This window comes from Muntiacus reevesi, chromosome 5 (assembly GCF_963930625.1).
Source record: "Muntiacus reevesi chromosome 5, mMunRee1.1, whole genome shotgun sequence".
Classification (NCBI taxonomy): Eukaryota; Metazoa; Chordata; class Mammalia; order Artiodactyla; family Cervidae; genus Muntiacus; species Muntiacus reevesi.
Genome location: NC_089253.1, coordinates 23,802,467 through 23,823,177, shown reverse-complemented (window position 1 = coordinate 23,823,177; position 20,711 = coordinate 23,802,467). Strand labels below are relative to the sequence as shown.

At 42.5% G+C, this 20,711-nt stretch overlaps 1 pseudogene; it reads left to right on the top strand.

Moving 5' to 3' along the window:
• LOC136169207 (protein artemis-like) overlaps positions 1-20,711 on the top strand; it is a 58,637-nt pseudogene that overhangs the window by 24,621 nt on the left and 13,305 nt on the right.

The following is a 20,711-nucleotide window of genomic DNA, read 5'->3' as shown; positions in this document are numbered from 1 at the left end:
CATTTTCTAGACCTTTCTGTAAAAGCATCTTTTTTTTTTTTTTTCAGTATTTCGTGAGTTATTTTGGTTACAAATCCTCCTAAATTTCATCTAGGATAGAAGTATTGAATAACCATTTTTAAATTTTCAGCTTTTATTTGTCCATCCTCCAGTGTCTTGAACTGCTGAACTTCATCATAGCTATGATATGTAAAGGGTTATTTCTCTAAAATTTCTTTAAAATTTTTCCTTTTACTTTTTAACCTGCTATTGAGTTTATGTGAAATGGTGGAACCATTTCACAGAGTCACTCCTGCGAATATTTGCCTTGCACATAGTAGATAATAAATAGTTGATTGAACAAATTTAGGATTGATGGACTGTTCTTATTTGGGGTCATAGTAGGTGAGAGTTAGTCAGTTTGAACATATGTAGAATTTAAACACAATCTGAAGGGAAATAGGATACTGAGTGCCCTCGCTTCAATCCAACACCACTTCTTTTAGCTGCTACTTGAAACACTTGTGAATTATTTGCCCAATATTAGGTTTGGGAAGCCCCTCCTCTACAATCCAGACTCCTGTTTTCTTTGCTATTATCTCCAACTACTGAATCAGATCCAGAAAACCCCAAACTGACTTTCTTTGAAGTTAAAGACTTTGGCTCCACCCAAGCTTAGGATGTCAAGTGAGAGTAACAAGCATTACTAAGACAGTAATAGGGTTAAAAAAAGAAAAAGGAAGAAAAGAGCATACAAAAGGTAAACATTCACTATTATTTAGAATATATCGTTTCAGATTAATGAATATATAATTGAACCAAAATAATACACCCCAAGTAGTCTAAAATTTTTCGTATTCCCATAGAAGTCTCTGAAAATCTAGAGATTTTAGTACTTGGATTATAATCATTTAATAGAGTTGGACTGAATTATATGAAAATATCTGGCCTTACTTATCTACCATAGTTTAATTATGCTGCATAATGAGAGAGAAATTTATGACATCTAAAAGTTTTTTCCTCCATTTTAAATAGCTAGTCATTCATTTATAACCAGATGAAGGTTTGTTTGAATGTAATCAAAGGAATGGACTTGAGTGGCTCAGTGGTAAAGAAGCTGACTGCCAATGCAGGAGATGTGGGTTTGATCTCTGGATCAGGAATATCCCCTGGAGGAGGAAATGGCAACCTAGTCCAGTATTCTTGCCTGGGCAATCCCATGGACAGAGGAACCTGGTGGGCTGCAGTCCATGGGGTCGCAGAGAGTCGGACACGACTGAGTGACTGAGCAGGCACAGGATCAAAGGAATGGCTCTTGATCACAGGTTGTTTCCAAAAGAGCAGGGGCGGGAGGGTACAGATGCTTAGATCCTTTGCACAGGGCCAACAATGGAGGGCTCTCCAGGGTCATCTTGCCTCAATCTTGCCCTCATTGAACCTCCGCACCCCACCCCACCTTTTCCACAATGTTCTTACCCTGTCTGGGCTGCCAACTGTGTGATTTATGATTCACAGTTAGAAGACTGGTCAACAGTATGTTGACTGATTGGTTAGACAGCTGCTACACAGGTTAGTCTGAAAATATTAAGAAAAATTTTAGACTGGCAACAGTGGGACTATAATTATACTATTCTCAGGATATTTTCAGTTCTAAACAGCAGCTTCACCATTGCATCAGATGTTTTTATGAAGTTACCTTTTTTAAAAAAAGACCAGGGGTTGAACCCGAGGCCCCTGCGTTGTGGGCGCGGAGTCTGGACCACTAGGCAAGTCCCCTTTTAAAAAACCTTTCCTGGCTCCTGATGACAACTAAGTACAACCTACTTTGGTACTTAAAATGGTAGGAAATTCAGACTTATGTCCAGAAAAGAGAGGTGACTATGGTGTGAAATGTGTTGCTTCTGAGAGCAAAATACCATCTGTGTGCTATTAGAGTCAGAGTTCATTTCACGATAAAACAATCACTAAAGTGAAAACCAGGGCTTCCCTGGTGCCTTAGCAGTAAAGAATCTGCCTGAAATGCAGGAGATGCAGGTTTGATCCCTGGGTTGGGAAGATCCCCTGGAGGATGAAATGGCAACCCACTCCAGCATTTTTGCCTGGAGAATTCCATGGACAGAGGAGCCTGGCAGGCTACAGTCCATGGGGTCCCGAGAGTGGGACACGACTTAGCAACCAAACCAAAACCACCAAAGTGAAAACCAGTGAGGATATTTTCCCCAAAAAGTTATCTCTTTTCCTGGCTGCCTTCTTATTTTCAGCCTACTCTTATCTCAGTGGCTGTTTTAATGATTTCTGAGTTAGAAAGAGTTTTTCAAAGTTTTATCTCAGATGAGAAATTTGAAGGGATATTATAGTTCTGATGAGTGAATTCCAGGCCTAGCTCCCCAGTAATAGCTATTCGGGATGAAAACAATGATGGTTTTGCGGCCAGCAGAATGAATAAGTTACTGTGAAACTCTAAGCCTTTTGCTGGAGTGGCTCTGGGAGGTGGGTTTGCTTTTCTGGGCTTTGGTGAGTAATTCTCACCATGTCATTTGAGTTTTTAAAAAGTTATTATTATGAATGAAAATGTCAGAAGAGATTTATGTAGGGGATCATGGTTTAATTGTTCTATTAGTTGACACCGTAAGAAAATGACCCAGTAGTTGTGAATGACAGTGCAAATCAAGAATACTTTTTACATAGTGCCCAGCTCCAGAGAAACATTTTTCTCCTGGTATTGAAGGACCCATAATGTGTCTTTTGCCAAAGAAAGAAAAATATTTTCCTTCCAAGCTGGCATGGATGCATGCTTAGTTGTGTCTGACTCTGGGTGACCCTGCAGACTCTAGCCCACCAGGCTCCTCTGTCCATGGGATTTCCCAGGCAAGAATACCAGGGAAGCTGCTGGTAGCCTAAATAGCTGCCAACAGAGAAAGCAGGCTGTTTTCTTTCAGTAAGCCTAAATAGAACTCTCTTGGAAATGGTTCTAGGCTCTGGATGAGAGGGCCAGAGAGCTGCTGAGAAGCACATTCAGTAAGAAACATTTTTCTATCTGCAAACATTCTTTTCTGACTGTACATCCCCACACTGAGATTCTCTCTCCTAGGGTCCTGTCGTCCTAACCACCTCACCTTACTGGTTCCTCTATAAAACTAGCAACCAAAACTGTTTCTGCAAAGGGTGCATAACTGAGCTGATTGTTTTAGATTCATTTTTGAATGAATTGATTTTTAATAAATTGGCTAGGAAGTAATTGGGTTGAATGTCCCCCATTTCACAGAAGGGCAAATTGAGGCTTTGATAAGGTCTTGCTTTCTTGTTTTTATGCACGACAACGCCATCTAGATTCCAGGGAGCCTCTTAGTTTTTAGGTCCATGGCAGGGTATCTGCCTTTGTGGAGGTCTGATAGGAGGGTGTTTGTACTACTCACAGTCAGGCTGGGAATAATTAGCTGAGTAACAAGCACTCACTCAGTGTCTGCGGAATCTCCACACTTCAGTGCTATGCAGAGATTAATCAGAGAGGGAGAGCATGCAGCCCTCCAAGAGCCTGGCACCTGAGTGGAGACATGTGTGGCTTACCCTCACCTGTATAAGGATCTGTGGGATACAGCAGTAAGGTAGCCCTCTGCCCAGTACAATCCAGGCCAACTGTCCTGGATTGAAATAACCCTCAGGGGGTGCTTAGAAGCCCTAAATTAAATCCTGATTTTGCAGCTTCTGGGCTTACAATTGGGCAAGGCTCTGCAAGCTTTTTGCTCATTTTTTCAGCTTGTCAGTCCCTCTAGCTGCATCTCAAAGCAAGCTGCTCCTGACTGTCTGAGCTCCAACTGTGTCCCTCTCCCTCCACCCACAGGGCCTTGGCACAGGCTTCACCCTCTGCTGGGAATGCTCTCCCATAACCCCTACCCCCATCTCATTCCTACTCTTTCTTCAAGTGTCATTTAAAATGTCACTTCCCTAGGAAAGCTTCCCCGACATCCACAGGGGATCTTCCTACTACAGTGTTGGTCACAATAGTAATCAATTTCTTTCAGGATTATCTGGCTTTTATTTTTTGTCTCCACTAGATGAGGCAGAGATCAGGGCTGGTTAGTTTACTATTACTTCCCTTTGAGCATATTGTCTGACAGAAGGTAGATGTTTAATACATATTTATGGAGTGAGTGAATAGAAGCTATCACTTAATGCCCTGAACCTCAGTTTACTCTATAATAGGAATCATAAATTCTATCTCTGACACTTGTTATATGGGTGAGATGAGGTCTTAGGCTTGAAAACATCTTGAATGGTGCCTACATGTAATAGACATCAATAGATACTGAACAAAGACTTTAAAAATAATAGTACTTAACTGTGAGAAACAGCACTTAAGCGGAAAGCCTTGTTTTTTGTTGTTGTTCTTGTTCTTGTTCACTTGCTGTCATGTCCAGCTCTTTGCAACCCCATGGACTGCAGCACACCAGGCTTCCCTGTCCTTCACTGTCTGTCAGAATTTGCTCAGCCAACTCCATTCATCCAGCAACACCATTCATATGATGCGTTATATTTTATAAAGCTCTTTTTTCCACATCAAGTGGCAGACTATATTTTCCAAAGATGGCCCTATCAGTATGTCTATCCCATCCCACATCATCGTCTCACAAGGTCACTGTCATTCCTATGGAGAGGTGAGGGGTCTGTGTTCCCTCTTCTTGAATCCCACTGGGAATAGTCCCACTGGAACTGCTGTGACTGAGGGAAAATGACAGATGTGTGTGTGTGTGTGTGTGTGACTTCTGGCTTGGTGTTCTGCCTAATCAGGCACTTACACTATGCACTGCCACCATGTTGTGAGGAAGCCCTGAGGTCATCAAGAGTCAGCACCAACCTTCAGATGTGTGCGTGCATGAACCCTCTGAGATTCCAGCCCCAGCCGCTGAGCCGCCCCAGCTGATAGCAAATGGAGCAGAGACTAGCAGATTTGTGAACTAGGTGAATGTGATGGGTTGAAGCCACTCTGCTTTGGAGTAATGGTTATGCAGCCATAGATGACCAGGGCATGCATCATCACAGACCCTGCTACACTATTCAGTGAGCAGGGTGGGTATGATCACTTGTTCCCATTTTCGAGATGAGGGAGCAGAAGCTCGCAGGGGTTCAGTGGCTTCCCCAGGATCACACAGCTGGTAACTGGTAAGGCCCTAGTATATGCATTTCTAGGATTCATCTTCCTAGTACTCTTAATGTCCTGACTCTCTTTACATGGGCCTCAGAAGTAGGGGGTGGTACCAACTTTCTGGGAAATCCCATCTCCTATTTAAGTGGGCATGGGAGGCTTGGGGCTCCCTTCTCTTGGGGCTTAGGCTCCTTCAGATACTCAAGTGTCCTAGTCACACACTTCAGCTAGAGGAAGGAGAAAATTGAAGCAAATCATAGCCTTGCTATTCAGTCGCTCAGTTGTGTCCGACTCTTTGCAACCCAATGGACTGCAGCACACCAGGCTTCACTAACTCTCAGAGTTTGCTCAAACTTATGTCCAATGAATTGGTGATGCCATCCAACCATCTCATCCTCTGTCATCCCCGTCTCCTCCTGCCTTCAGTCTTTCCCAGGATCAGGGTCTTTCCCAATGAGTCAGCTCTTTGCATCAGGTGGCCAAAGTATTGAAACTTCAGCTTCAGCATCAGTCCTTTCAGTGAATATTACAGTCTTAGATATAGCCTTAGATAGTACTTAATTTTGCAAGGTGCTAGGCATTCCTCATGCCATAAAACTTCTCCATTGAGGCTTGGCAGATGCTACTTACACATGCATACCAGAGAGACAGAGAAAGGTTCAGAGAGATAAAGAAACCAATTGGAGGTGTATCCATGCCTCTTGACTTCTAGGCGTGAATAGAATTCTTCGAAAGGTTTACTGCCTCTCCCCCACACACACGTACACGAACTTTGGCTCACTATCCTGCATCACTAGGAACTCGGTGGAATGTCAACTCCACAGTAACATCAGCTTTGATTAGTCCAACCAGACAAGAAGCAGCGCAGTGATTGGGCGAGCACAGGGCACCTAGCAAATGCTCCGTGGAACAGGCATGTTTCAAAGGCTCCTGGTGATGACAGGCTGAAATCTAAACTCCTTTGTAGTGGGCGCACAGAGAGCTCTTTCTGATTCAGTCCTTTCCCCACTCAGCCTTGTCTTCTGCTGCAGGCTCCTTGCCCATCACACTCCAGCAGCAACAAGAGTGCTATCACCTACCCCTCTGGCCTTCCCATCCCACATTGTCTTCTGCTGACAAACTTCTCCTTCTTCACATCTCAAGTGCTGTCTTCTCTGAGAAGCCTTCCCTGAAGCTTTCAAGCCAAGCTTTCAGAGTCAAGTCTTACGTTGAAGCAATTTTATTTTCCTTTCTAACTGGATGCACTAAAATCAAAGAGACTTCCACCTCCAAATGTTTTCATTTCCCAGTCCTAAATCCTGTGCCTGTTGCAGAGAAGGCACTTAGAAAAGACTTACTTGATGAATGAATGATCTTATTTAATCATTAGGACCACTCCATAAAGTCAGTGCCTTTACGAACCCATTTTACAGATAGTGAAACTGAGTTCAGAAAGATGAAGGGACTTAGGGTACCATGGCTAAACAGTGCAGCTAGGTATCAAATCCAGGAATGTCTACTACCTTTTCTTCCCATCATGCCACAGCTGTGGCTGCCTCACCATTTGGGGATGATTGGATAAACAACTAGGGAAGCAACAAGAAAGTCCTCTATAGACTTAGGTCACCCAGAGCTTTCTGAACTGCTCCCAGGAAGTCCCTCACCTGCTCCGAGAATCAGCACAGCTCAGAACACACCTTTCAGATTAGCTGGTGTGAGTTAGGATCAATGTCCTTTGTCCCTCACAAGATTATTATTTTTTTAAGTAGAGGCATTTTCCTGATCATATAAGCTATTATTTCCACACCCTAACCTCTCTAGAATAACTCGAGTTGCACTGCACCTGATTCTCATCAAAGTTTTTATGTTCCTGTGGACCCCTTGTCTTCCCCTCAGATTAACCTGTGTTTGAAGTTTTGATTCATTTCATTCTGCATTAATGAGGAGTTCTGAGCTCTCCGTTGCTTTGAAACAGGCCCTACTGGTTCCGTTGGCTGTATGGTTGCAGAGGAAATGATCTTCTGCCACATAGCTATAGAAAGTCGAGCGGCAGAAGTAAATTAACCCACCATTTCCACAAAGGGATATGCTGAGAATTGCCAACAATATTTATGTGGGCATTGTGCTCCCAGATACACTTGGATGGCAGTGAATTGTCAGTTACTATGACAAAATGACTGAAGAAATCAATCTGCCAAGTATGAATAGCTCTCAATGGGCTTCAAGGTTCTCAGGTTAAGAGACCCGCAAAGCTGACAGCGGTTGGGTCTCATATCGATATGACCTCCATTGGGGAGCATGTAAATTAGCAGAGATGGAGGCAAAGAGGTCTGATCCCCCTGCCCCCCTTCCAAGAAGGGCATTTTCCAATATTCACATGGAAATGAAAGACCATTTTAGAAGGCCTGGAAGTCCAGCTATGTTAATCTATTCAAATCAGGCCTTTATCCAGAAGAATCCTGAAGATCTTTCTAAAACACATACCTGCCCAATTCCAGAAAGAAACTGTGAGTTTCCCCTTCTCATATGACCTTTTCTTCCTTCTTATTTATCCTCTTCCCAGCCTCTAGCTAAGTCAGATTGGGTTGTACAAAAAGTAACATTTTGTGGATAAACAAGTATGCATCTCTCTATCTCTGTCCATATGTGTGTGTGTGTGTGTGGATACATTCATACACACCCACCCCAAATAAGAAATTATTTTTCAGATTCTTCTCCATTGGATTCACCATCCCTGGGGTCCTCTCCATTTCAAAGAGAGTGATTTTTAAACATAAGCTTTTTATGGGTGAGTACTGGGTAAATTCCCACTCTAATAAAAAGAAAGATAAAGCTATTCATTTGGAGCAGCCAAATGATTTGTAAGGATTTGACTTCTGGAGCAAGATTTGCAAGGAAGGCAATATTGAAAGCCATAGGCTGTTTGATTTCATTTCTGTTATCATTGCTGTGATTTGAGGGTGACTCATGTAAATCCTTTATACATAAGCAACCCATAAACTCAAGTTTCGAGGAAATTTGATGTTCTTTGCTCTAAAGGCAAAGAATTATTAAAGAGATTATTACCAGAAGAAATAAAAGAATTCAGTTTTCTGTACCAAAAATCTAAAATATCAGACTTGGTTCTGTTTCTTCCCAGCTACGTCTTCTCTGTGAGCTCTTTGAATTGTGTTTTTTACATTTATTTTTATTTTTTATAATTTTACTTATTTACATATTTTAGGCTGTACTGGGCCTTCGCTGCTACACAGGATTTTCTCTAGTTGTGGCAAGTGGTTACTACTCTGTGGTTGCAGTCCGCAGGCTTCTCATTGCGGTGGCTTCTCCTGTTGCGGAGCAAGGATGCACGGGCTTCAGTAGTTGAAGCATATGGGTTCAGTTGTTGCAGTTCCCGGGTTCTAGAGTACGGGCTCAATAACTGCAGCACACGGGGTTAGCTGCTCCGAGCTGTGTAGGATCTTCCCTGACCAGGGATTGAACCCGTGCTTCCTGGTTGGCAGGCAGATTCTTTACCACTGAGCCACCAGGGAAGCCCTATACATTTAAAATAAGAAAAAATGTTAACATAAGAGTATCTCAATGTAAACATGCTAACATGAGAACTGGAAGAAGCACTGTAGGAGTGAGAAAGCCTGATTGAGGACTTAGGATAACCATGTAGCAGTTGGTAAATCTGGGTTGAACCCCAGCTCCATCACCTGCTGAATGAGGATAATTACAACTATGTCATGATTAATGACACTGAGAATTCAGAGATGTCAGGTTGGTTCTTTGTAGTTAAAAGACACGAAGTCTTCTCTGGAAAGGTATTATGGAGGATGAAAGGAGAAACTCTAAATGACTGCAAACAGTGTCTAATTCAGTACTGAATATTGTGTTAGGATTTTGGAAGCAGGAGACTTGAGTTACGGTTGAATCAGAAAGGGCATAATGAAAGATGCAGAAATTGGTCTGGGTCCTTGAAAAACAGGTCCAAATGTAGTATTATGTAGTTACTAAATATTTTTAATATGTAAAGAGCTCTTTAAAATCAACAAGTCAAGCATACCAATAGCAAAAAAGAGAGAGGGCATGAAGATACTCCATAAACAACAAAAATATCAAGAAGCATGTTAAAATATTCAAGTTAATAATGAAGGAACTTCAAATAATAACATGCTTTCCCCTTTCCATTTAGTTGGTAGAAATTTTTTTAAAAAATATTCTTTCCCAGCACTGAAAATATCTTGGAGGGTAAATGAATACAACCATTTTGGAAGACAAGATGGCAGTAAAAAAGAACACAGAAAGTGTTGCTTAATCTTGATGAAATCATCAGAGATGTTCACAAAAATACAAAATACTTTTACAAGGTGGAGTTATCTCTAGTAGCAAAGAGTAGAATTATTAGGTGCCTACCTATTGGGAATTGTTTTAATAAATTTTGACATGTAAAATTAAAAAGAATGTTTTCAAAGACTTTTTAAAGTCATGGGAAAATGTATCTAATATAATAAGCAATCAAAAAGCCAGCATGAAAATTATGTATAAGATATGTATTCTATTAAAAATATGCCTATACATGTAGACATAAATGTGTATTACAAAAAAAAAAAAGAAAGTAGTGACTGTTTTTGAGTGGCAAAACTATGGATGATTTTTATTTTCTATTTTATAATTTTTCTAAATTTCCTACATGAATAATAAATGCTATTTATTCCTTTGTATTTATTGTGGTTTTGCACTTAATCTAATAGAGAAGTACTGAAGTTATTGTTTTGCTTTGTAGGAAATAGTTCTATTTTCTTGGGTATCTCCTTGTTATCATCCTATTGGGTCAATGATCTATTTTTGCCACTCTAGAATCTTCCTCAGATGCCATATTTCCCACTGAGTTCAGAGGTACATATCCTCTTGTCAGATCACCTTTATGCTGCGTTCTTTCCTCCTTTTGGCCAGATCACCTACTTTGCAAGAGTGTAGCAGAGGCATCAGGGAATGACGCCTAATGAAGAGCATGGCCTCTAATCTGAAGTTTCTGTGAAACCTTAGGCGAGGCATTTAACCTATACCAAGTATCTTTGGGGAGTGGTGGATAGTAAAAGATGCTTAGTGGATATTTATTAACTTGTTGAAATGAATGATGCAAGAACAGATAATAGGAAAAAGAGAAGCCTTAATACCTACTATTCTATATTGACTGCTTTCCATGAACATTTAAAATGGGCCTTCCTGCCCTTGAGTAGAGAACCAACCTATTTTAGAAAGAATTAGCTTGAAGCAGAATTCAGACCACCAGGTAGTTACTGTCTTCCTTATGCAAGAAACTTAAACTTTCTAAATTCACTTTACTCATCTGTAAAAATGGGGACTAGTAAGAGTTCTCGTGATGATTACCCATAATAGCACTGTTCGATGAATATTTTCCTATATGTCTGCCCTCAAACCCTACTGTCTCTCTCCCCAAGACAAATGAAATGTATCTTTCCAGGCACTTCATCCCTATAGCTCCTGCAGCATCTTCGGTGGAACTTGGTTAACCCAATTGTAATGACAAACTGCCTTCAGATCAGCAAAATAACAATGACTGATGCTACATACAAATAGTTCCCTTTGATTCATTCTTTTTCAGACTTCTTTTTCTGCTGTTACACTTAAATATTTCTCTCTAGCTCTCCATTTGAACTTAATTGGCAGAATCAGCTTCTAGTAAACATTTGTCTTTCTTGTCTGTGAAAATGTCTTTTCCTTCTACAGTTCTGGGAAAACTTAGCAGATTCATTCTTTTAAAGGAAGTAATTATTTGGTAAATGGTTGCAACTTTACTCTAAATGTGGTCAGATTTAGTCTCTTTCTGGCTTGCTCATGTCTTCCTTAAAAAAAAAAAATAGAGTAAAACTAAATAAGTCTTCTCTCACTGAATTTGACATAGATGATTATGAATGACTTTAGATATAAACCCATTGCCCTATGAGGCAAATGATTTGAGTTCACCCTATGTGATCTATAATGTTTATAGTTTTAAAGAGAGTAAGAGATCTGTTTGGGGAAGTAATTATAAGAAAGCCAGATTGCAGAGAAAAAAAGAGAGAAAGAACCCAATGGCATTGAATTTTAAAACTCTGCCAAGCAAGAAACCAAGGCAGGAGATGTATAGTTCCGCAAAGGGTTCGACTCTTTTTGAACCTTTATATTCTCTAATCCTTGAAACAGGTTTGCTCTCTTGTTCACATTCTCTAAAGATCCAAAACAGCTGGGTAAAATCTGGAATAATATAGCGTTACTGTTAACATGTTTAAATTGAGATCAAATCTTAATCTTTTTCTTTTCTGTTTATTTGCTTCAAAGGGTTTCCAGGGGCAGTGATGTGAATTATTCTGCATGTGCTTGATAGATTTTAAGCTTTATGAGAGGCAAGATGCCTGCTGACTTTGTGAGCATGAAAAGACGACTCTGACCGGGGTTTTCAGATTCGGTTAGTCTGAAAGTAGTGATTCATGTGGGTCATTATTGCCATAAAGGCAAGAGACTTGTCTAATTGGACTAGGTGTGTAGCACAACAGGTGGTTTAAACTAGGTTGTCCCTTAACCTTAAGAGAAGCAAAGAAAATGTTTTAAGTGAAAAATGTTATTCCAGTTGGTAGCAAAACTCCCTAATTTTCTAAATACTGAGTTCTGAAGGAGATTTTAGCACTAGAAGATTAAAAACTCAGATATCCTCCTATCCAATGACTTTGTTCCTCTTCTACCTTGGCCTAACTGAAATTTATTAGTAATTGCATTAACTTTTTTTCAATTTCACCTTCCCTGAAACTTCTGAAGAAACTAACAACATTTTATCAAATGAAGACTTTTCCTTAAAGAGCTATATTAAATCAACTTATGTAAAAGATGCATTACTCATAATTCAGTTAAAATGTAGAATATTTATATTGGATTATCTTATATTCTTTTCATAAAGATGTACATTTGGAACACGTATATTTAGTAGAGGAGTTAAAAACAATTTCATCTGCTCTGAACAACTTTTTTTTTCATTGCTCAAACAGATCTCTAAGTTTTTTTATCTCCTGTCATTTTCCTAATGAGAAAAGATGTTAAGTGTCCTTGCAAACCTTTCATTTCTATTTGTTTCTGGAGAATTGTTAATTTAAGTATACCATGAATATGGCCATACTTCTGTATTAAGAAAACTCTTTTTTTTAAAGAGATGTGGTTTAAGAAAAATCAGATATATTAATATAATAAATAGATTAATAAGATGGTGTTTATTCTCACTACAAAAGTCTTTTTCATTTGACAGAATAATTTGCACTCAAATTCCTTTAAATGTAGCAGTATTTGTGCATTTGAAGTATGATTTTATATAAAATGAAATTTTTCATAAGTGTATTTATTACTGTTAAAATCAATACTTAAAGTTTATTGCATTAGTCTAATTATCTAGATAATTATGATTTTTTAAAAAGATGTACTTTCCCTTGAACTACCCACAAACTGTGAAATATTATTTATGGGTCATTAGAACTGGAAAGGAACTTAGAAACACTCTAATTAGAACCTATGTGTCCATTTGGGGCTCATTGTTGAGCTCGTAGTTAGAGTGGAGATGCAGAAAAGTTGATCAACATTATCAATTTATTCCTGCTCTCATTTTGGAAGTGTGTTATGTGTGTGCGCTTCTGTTTGGTTTAAGAGGTTGGCCAGAATTTCACAGCTTAAAAATGATCAAAGGCACTTTTTCGACAAGCTTTTATTCAGCAAGTGGCAAATGTAAAGGAAGGGATTTTAAAGTCTTTATATATGCTTTTTATTTTGAAAATACATGTCATTCAGCACAGATAAATGTAATAATTTTAAATGCTATTTGGCCTTTTGTTCACCTCCACGCTACCGCCCTCTCACCACTGTTTCTTTAAACGTCTGAATTTGAGACATCTTTTGAAAATCGCCCCCGCCCCACGCTGTCCCGAAGACAACACCCATTCCAAGTCACACGCGCCAAAAAGAAGCGGCCAGAGAGGGAAAGGGGAGACCCTTTACAAACAGATTTTTAAAAGGAAAACTATCAAAGCAATTTTGCCTTGGGCAGTGACAACATACCTACCAGGCTCTGACCCTCAATAGAAACCACGTTCAGAAGTGGTGAAAAGGCTAGCGAAGCAAACTGTCAAACAGGAGGAGGCAGAACCCTCGAGGGAAGGGGCGCGATCATCATTTTACTGATGCAAGGAGGGACCGGCCGGCAGGGGCTGCCTTAGAACCGCTCCGAGCCGGCCCTGCACGCAGTTGGCGCTGAAAGCTGGGCGCTGGGCCTTTTGAACTCTGGCCGCTCGACAGAAAACACTCTTTTGAAAGAGGTGGCATTCACTGGGCTGTCAGAATCAAGCAACACCAAATTAAGGCGCTCGTAAAACCGCTCTGGGCTCAGAAACAGAGCCTCTTGCTTCTAATCCCGACATTTTGGATTCATATCAGGTGTTAATTTCAAACATTTAGAGCAGCGCTTTGGAGGAGATAAAAGAATGGGACGTCATATTCAGTGACATTTTTTCCAATGCTAGAAGAGCTGAGAGTTGGGCTTCTTGTCGCGAGCACCTCGGTAGCATTAATTACGTGCGAAGGGAGTAACGGTGAAGGCAGGCGAAGATCGAAACACTCCTCTGCGTTTCTCCAGGTCCTCTTCGGGACGCCGCGGGTCTGCGCGCGGGAAGCGCCCTGGGCGCAAAGGCGTTTTGCAGAGTGCGGGCGCCGCAGCTCTGGGAGAGGCCCCGGATCTGCGCCCAAAGATCAGCTTCCTAGCAATCAGCCGGGGTCTTGTGAACACCACCGACCGAGAATCTCCCCCGAAGGGTCGCTTAGAGAGGGTTTAACTTGGAGTTCCTTCTCTTTTTGAGTGCAGTGTGGAAAAAAGAAGGGCCACATTGGGCCCCGTGGTCTGCGGGTGCGGGTGCGTTTCAGGCGGCGTCCTGGCTGGGAAGTCAGCCGCCCCATGTCGCACCCCCACGCCAGACTCCGCTCTGTTGGGAGCAGTGGGGCCCGCGGCGCATCGCACTCGTTCCTTTAGGCCCAGGGGCCAGACGCCAGAGCCCGGAGTCTGCAGGGACGCGGGCACCCTCTGCCCCCGCGCGCCCCACCGTGGGTTGCCGCTTTCGCGCCGGTGGCTTCGGGCAGGCGAGCCCTTCTTTCAGCACAAAGGGTTCGAGGTGCGTTGCTTTCTTTGGCGTAAAGCCCTCGCCGGGTCAGAGTGAAATCTCCGCTTTTTTTCAGGAGCATGGCAACACAAAAGGTTTAAGGGGGGAAATTGTTAAAAGGAAGCCCTTTTCTCTTTAGGCTGAATGCAGTGGGGAGATTAAAACTTTCATTTGAGATTTTGCAGTATTCATGGTGGTGGGGCCGTGAATGGGGCCGAGTCAAAGCCCCCAGCGCTGCTGTGTGTGCTCTTTTATCTCCCGCACATCTTCAGACACAGGTTGTTTTGCACTTGAAAGAGGGGCGAGAGGGGAATGTGGGATTTTGACAGCTGATATTGGCCTCTGAACTCTTGATGGGGATTTTCTAATTAACCCCAAGTACCCATCAGGTGGCCAACAAGGAATGATTTCTGTCAAAAGAGGGCAAAAAGTTTCCCATTTTGATCCGATGTACGGGAGAGGTTTTAACATTCAAAGTAAGGAAATTTAGGAAGAGCTCTAAACACAGAACTAGAAAAAGCCTGATGGAGCAGGTTGGGTTGGGGAAGGCAGCTGTGAGGACCCCAGAAACAGAGGCCCTAGGGCTCGTCTTGACATGGCAGGCATTAGAACACGTGGGAAAGGAAAATGGGGTTCCTGAGACTCAGAGAAGATGACTCCGTGAGTTTTGGGAGCTAAGTTAGCTAAGAAGTTTGGGTGGAGTGCTGTAACTTGTAGTTTGACTATTGTGTCCAGACTTGGGAATTCCACCCCCACCACCTTTTTTTTTTTTTTTTTTGGTTAGGTAGTTTTAATTCTAGTTCAAAGTCAAGACTCTTTGCTGAGATCCCAGCATGTGCTCAAATCAACTCCATATGGTTTTAGTAAATGCCTCCAGTTGAAGAGATGATGGAAATGGTATATCAGCCTTAGTCAATGAAGACAGAACTGTTGACTCATTGGTTCAAAAGCAAAACTCTTTAAGAACAAGTCCCAGAAAGAAGCAATTAGTTTAGAAGATGAACGACCAAATTCTTAGTCCCTTGGGGGTTCAGTTTCAGTGTATTTGGGGGTTAGGTCCCTGCAGAGTATGTGTTTACAAAGGGCCCCAGGCAGGAGATTCTTCTGATTGTGTTAAGCTCCAGGACAGTGTTTCCCAGGTTTCTCTGATAACAGCAAGACTAGGAATGCTGCGTGTTCATCTTCGTACTGAAAAGTCCAGTGAGTAGTTCTGAAAGTGTGTATTTTTACCAGACTTCTCAGAGTGGTTCCAAGGATCCCAAACCTCCTGTTTTTTTCTCCTACAACTGCTGGCTGCTGCTTCCCAGAATCCTTCACAGGTTTCTTTCCATCTCCCTGACCTTGAAATGTGAGAATGCTTCCCTGCCCAGGGTTTGGTCCTCTTCTTTCTAAGCCCTCTTCCTTGGTGATCTCACCTAGTCTTGTGACTTGCTACTAGAATCCCAGGTTATAGTTCAGTTCACATGTGCCCTAAACTCTAGATTCTCCATCTTCTTGTTCGCCTGGTATCTCCACTTGACCTTAACTTTTGCCCTAGGATTCTTTCTTAGGAAACAGAAGACTGTTTCGGCTAGAGCATGTGTGGGTGGGAAGGCAGTAGAGGTGAGGCTGGAGAGGAAAGTGAAACCATATTATTAGGGCCCTTTAGGCCATAGGAGTTGGAGAAGGAAATGGCAACCCACTCCAGTGTTCTTGCCTGGAGAATCCCAGGGATGCCGGAGCCTGGTGGGCTGCCGTCTATGGGATCGCACAGAGTCGGACACGACTGAAGTGACTTAGCAGCAGCAGCAGGCCATAGGAGGGAGTCTAGATTTTACTTAAAGGGCCACTGGAAGGCTTTAAGGGTGTAAAGAGTTGGGGAGACATAACAGGATCTAATTGAGCTTTCAAAAGGACACACTGGCTGCCATGTAAGGAAGGAATTGAAGAAGGGCAAGGAACACAGGAAATGGAATCCCAGGTAGGAATCTTTTGCAGTAGTCCAGGTAAGAGATGATGGTGGCTTAATCCACGTAGAAGCATTGGAGAAGTAAAGAAGTGGACAGAGAAGATGATTTTGAAAGTAGTCACAACTGAACTGATGGAAGGATCTGATTGAGAACATGAAAAAAAAAAACAATCAGGGTAGCACCCTAAATTAGGCTTAATAATTTCGATACTGTGCCATTTACTGAGAGAAGTAGAAGGCAGTGCTTCCTAACATTTTTCGTGTTATAACACATATAAAAAGTGACAATATTTGTAAGATATAAACTAAAGAGGATTTATATACGTCTGTGTGGCTCAGGCAGTCAACAACCCAACGCAAGAGACCCGGGTTTGATCTCTGGGTCAGGAATATACCCTGGAGAAGGGAATGACTACCCACTCCAGTATTCTTGCCTGGAGAATCCCATGGACAGAGGAGCCTGGTGGGCTACAGTCCATAAGGTTGCAAAGAGTCAGACATGACAGCAACTAAACAACAACATATGAGGCTTGGTGAAATTTTTCATTATATTTTCATTAATTTTCATTCATATAATTTTCATTATATATTTTTCACTATATTTTCTTTACATACTATTTTGACAAGAAAAAAATAAAATATGAAGTATTAGGGATGATATATCAACTGCATTTAAGAAATACCTCTTAAATAAAATTTGTTTTTTTGAAAAAAATTATTTATTTTTGACTGTGCTGGGCCTTTGTTGCTTTGCCTGGGCTTTCTCTAGTTGCCGCAGACAGGGGCTCATCTTCGTTGCAGTGCTAGGGCTTCTCATTGTGGTGGCTTCTCCTGTTGCAGAGCATAGGTTCTAGGTGCATGGGCTCAATAGTTGTGGTACATGGGCTTAGTTGCTCCCCAGCATATGAGATCTTCCTGGACTAGGGATTGAACCCATGTCCCCATATTGGCAGGTGGATTCTTATCCACTGCACCTCCAGGGAAGTCCCTTAAATGAAATTTCTTAAAGTTAATGAGGAACTTGTTTTGGAACATTGCTTCAATGAACAAGGCTTTTCTTTTTAATGTCAGATTTTAAACTTGAAGTGTGTGTGTGTGTGTGTGTGTGTGTGTGTGTGTGTGAGCGCTCAGTTGTTAACTTGTGTCTGACTCTTTGCAACCCCTTGGATGGTAGCCCTCCAGGCTCCTCTGTCTTTGGGATTTCTCAGGCAAGATTACTGGAATGGGTTGCCATTCCCTGGAGAAGGGAAACTTCTCCACCCAAGGATCGAGAAAACCCTTCAGTGGTCAGGAATCACCTGCATTGGCAGGTGGTTTGTTTACCACTGAGCCACCAGGGAAGCCCAGCTACACACAATTCTGATCAAGACTGTTTAATGACAAGCTATTCCAATTCATGAAAATCATAACAGTGAAAACCATTTTTCATAACATGAGACAAAAGGAGGAAGAAATACTCCTCCAATTGTTCAGCAGTTTCAAGAGTTGTAATTAAGCGTAATTAACTTTTAACATTGAAGTCTCTTGTAATATTTCTAATGGATTTCAAATCCAGTCAAATATTTTCAGGTATTAATTGGTTCATTCAAAATTTATTGAGGCTTACTAAGTGCCAGGTACTGTTCTAGACACCTACACATCAGTCTTTCAAAAGAATGGTTGAGCCCTAATTTGTAGAATCCACTTCTTTGCCAGGACTTCATTTGTCATAATATGTCACCTGATTTATGTGAAGGGAGAGGGTAGAAGCCACCCCCTGGAGCCCACCCATGTGGCGCCTGACGTCTATCTCTCTATCCGGTGCTTTGTACTCCTTTAGCACCCTGGGCTCCTCCAGTAGCTATCTGCCAAGCAGGTGTTCCTGCCCATATAATCGTGGGCCAGACATAACTCAGTTTGTTTGCTGATTTGGGGCTTCATGAGATTTCTGGGCATGGCATCTGGCCCTGCTGTTTTCAAAGGATGCTTGGATAGCTGCACAGTGCTAGAGGCAGCTCTCCTAAGGCCTCCAGTGGCCCCAGAATCCAACTGGCCACCTTCACAACCTGACACCCCATGGCATATGTGGGTGCTCTGGCATTGTGGCTGCTGCTGCTAAGTCACTTCAGTCGTGTCTGAATCTGTGCGACCCCATAGATGGCAGCCCACCAGGCTCCGCCATCCCTGGGATTCTCCAGGCAAGAACACTGGAGTGGGTTGCCATTTCCTTCTAAGGAGCTCTCAATCAGCCTAGTCAGTTCTAGTTCTAGTTCTAGTCAGTTCTCAATCAGTTCTAGTCAGTGAGCAGAACTGTTGCAGACAGAATTGTGTCTGCCCCCACCATGCCCCTGCATATATGAAGCCCCAATCCCTAATGAGATTGCGTTTGGCCTTTATGGAGGTAATTAAGGTTAAATGAGATCATAAGGGTGGGTCCCTCATCCAACCTGACTGGTAAGAAGAGGCAGACAGACCTTGGGATGCACACGGCGTGAGGAAAGGCCATGTGAGAACACAGGGAGAAGGTAGCCATCTACAAGCCAAGGAGAGAGGCCTCAGGAGAAATCAGACCTGCTGACATCTTGATCTTGGACTTCCAGTCTCTAGACTTGTGAGAAAATTAACTTCTGTTGTTCAAGCCACCTAATCTGTGGTATTTTACTATAGAAGCCCTAGCCGACTAATGCAAGAACTGAACCAAAAGCAGAGGTTTCTTCAAACCTGGCTCCCCAGTTGGGACAATCCCAGGAGCTTTAGACAATACTAACGCTTGGGTTGGCACTTCCCAGGTGGCGCTAGTGGTAAAAAACCCACCTGCCAATGAAGGAGACATAAGAGAGGAGGGTTCAATCCCTGGGTCAGGAAGATCCCCTGGAGGAGGGCATGACAACCCACTCCAGTATTCTTGCCTGGAGAATCCACGGACAGAGGAAGCCTGGCGGGCTACAGTCCATGGGGTTGCAAAGAATCAGACGGGACAGAGCGACTTAGCACGTATGCGCATACACACACATTACCCCAGGGTGTCAGGACTTTTTTGAAGCTCCATATGTAAGCGTAAATGTCAGCCAAGGTGAGAACCACTGGGGTAATGGGTAGAAGTTTCAAGGAAGGAGACTTGATTTGATTAGAAAAAAACAAAAGCGACAACAACAAATTTTTTTTATTTTGGGTCTGCTGGAGACTCTTGAGAGTCCCTTGGACTGCAAGGAGATCCAACCAGTCCATCCTAAAGGAGATCAGTCCTGGGTGTTCATTGGAAGGACTGATGCTGAAGCTGAAACTCCAATACTTTGGCCACCTGATGCAAAGAGCTGACTCATTTGAAAAGACCCTGATGCTGGGAAAGATTGAGGGCAGGAGGAGAAGGGGACGACAGAGGATGAGATGGTTGAATGCATCACTGACTCAATGGATATGAGTTTGGGTAAGCCCCGGGAGTTTGTGATGGACAGGGAGGCCTGGTGTGCTGTGGTCCATGGGGTTGCAAAGAGTCAGACACAACCGAGTGACTGAACTGAACTCAACTGAAATGGTAAGACCCCTGCCCACTCCCCCACCCCAGCTCCCCATCACATCACTGAAAGTATTTAAGCCGAGGTTGGAAGGTACAAGGACTTCCTGGCAGGGGCTGAACCAGATCACCACATTGCCATTCTCCTGGGAAATGGATCATCCACCCTGTCACCCCCCAGCATCCAGCCTCACCCTCGCCTGACCCCACACATGTGACCAGTCTGCCTGAGCACCCTGGATCCCTTTCCCTGGGTGGTTTCTGCTCTGCAGCACTCACTGTCTGATCTGTCTCATTTGAGGGTTTCTGTGTGACCTTTCAGGTCCTCACCATCAAATGAAGAGGCTAAAGCTTCTTCTTGATGTATGCTAAGCTTCTTTCCAAATCTCAGATTTCTTAATTTTAATCAAGTCAAAATATAGCTTCCTGATTGTAACAGGAGATGGGAATTAAGTGAGCAACTTCAAGGCATATCAAGTTCCTTGCTAAGAGAAAGGCAGATTTAGTCGATGAGCTATGCTTATTGCTATACAAATTGAATTAGTAGGAAATGAAAGGGTCACCTGCTAGAGATGTCCCTTTGGCTTTGGCGGAAAAATGCTTTTTTAGACTGACTGCCTGGGAAAACTTGTTTGTTGTGGGCACACCTGTCAGCCTCATTAGTGGTGTTTTTTTTTTCTTCCTGCTAGATGCTTATTTTCCTATAAATCAGCACAGAAGAGAGGGTTGTATCAAGCGTTCAAGTGACCTCTGTACATCCCCTAACTCTTAGAAATTGTGGGCTTGTGGGGAAGGGGTGCGATCAGAGGCCTTTCTGCTCTTAGGTCTGAGAACCTTGAGTGGGATTTGCCTTCCTGGAGGCTTTATTCCTCCTTGTTGTATATCTTGGGACTTAGCACGCTCCTGTGACTTTGGGTCCTTCCCCAAATCTCCTCTCTGGGAGTCTCTCCTTACTGAGTGCAGCTAGGGAGCAGCATATATCTGCTCTGTGGCCCT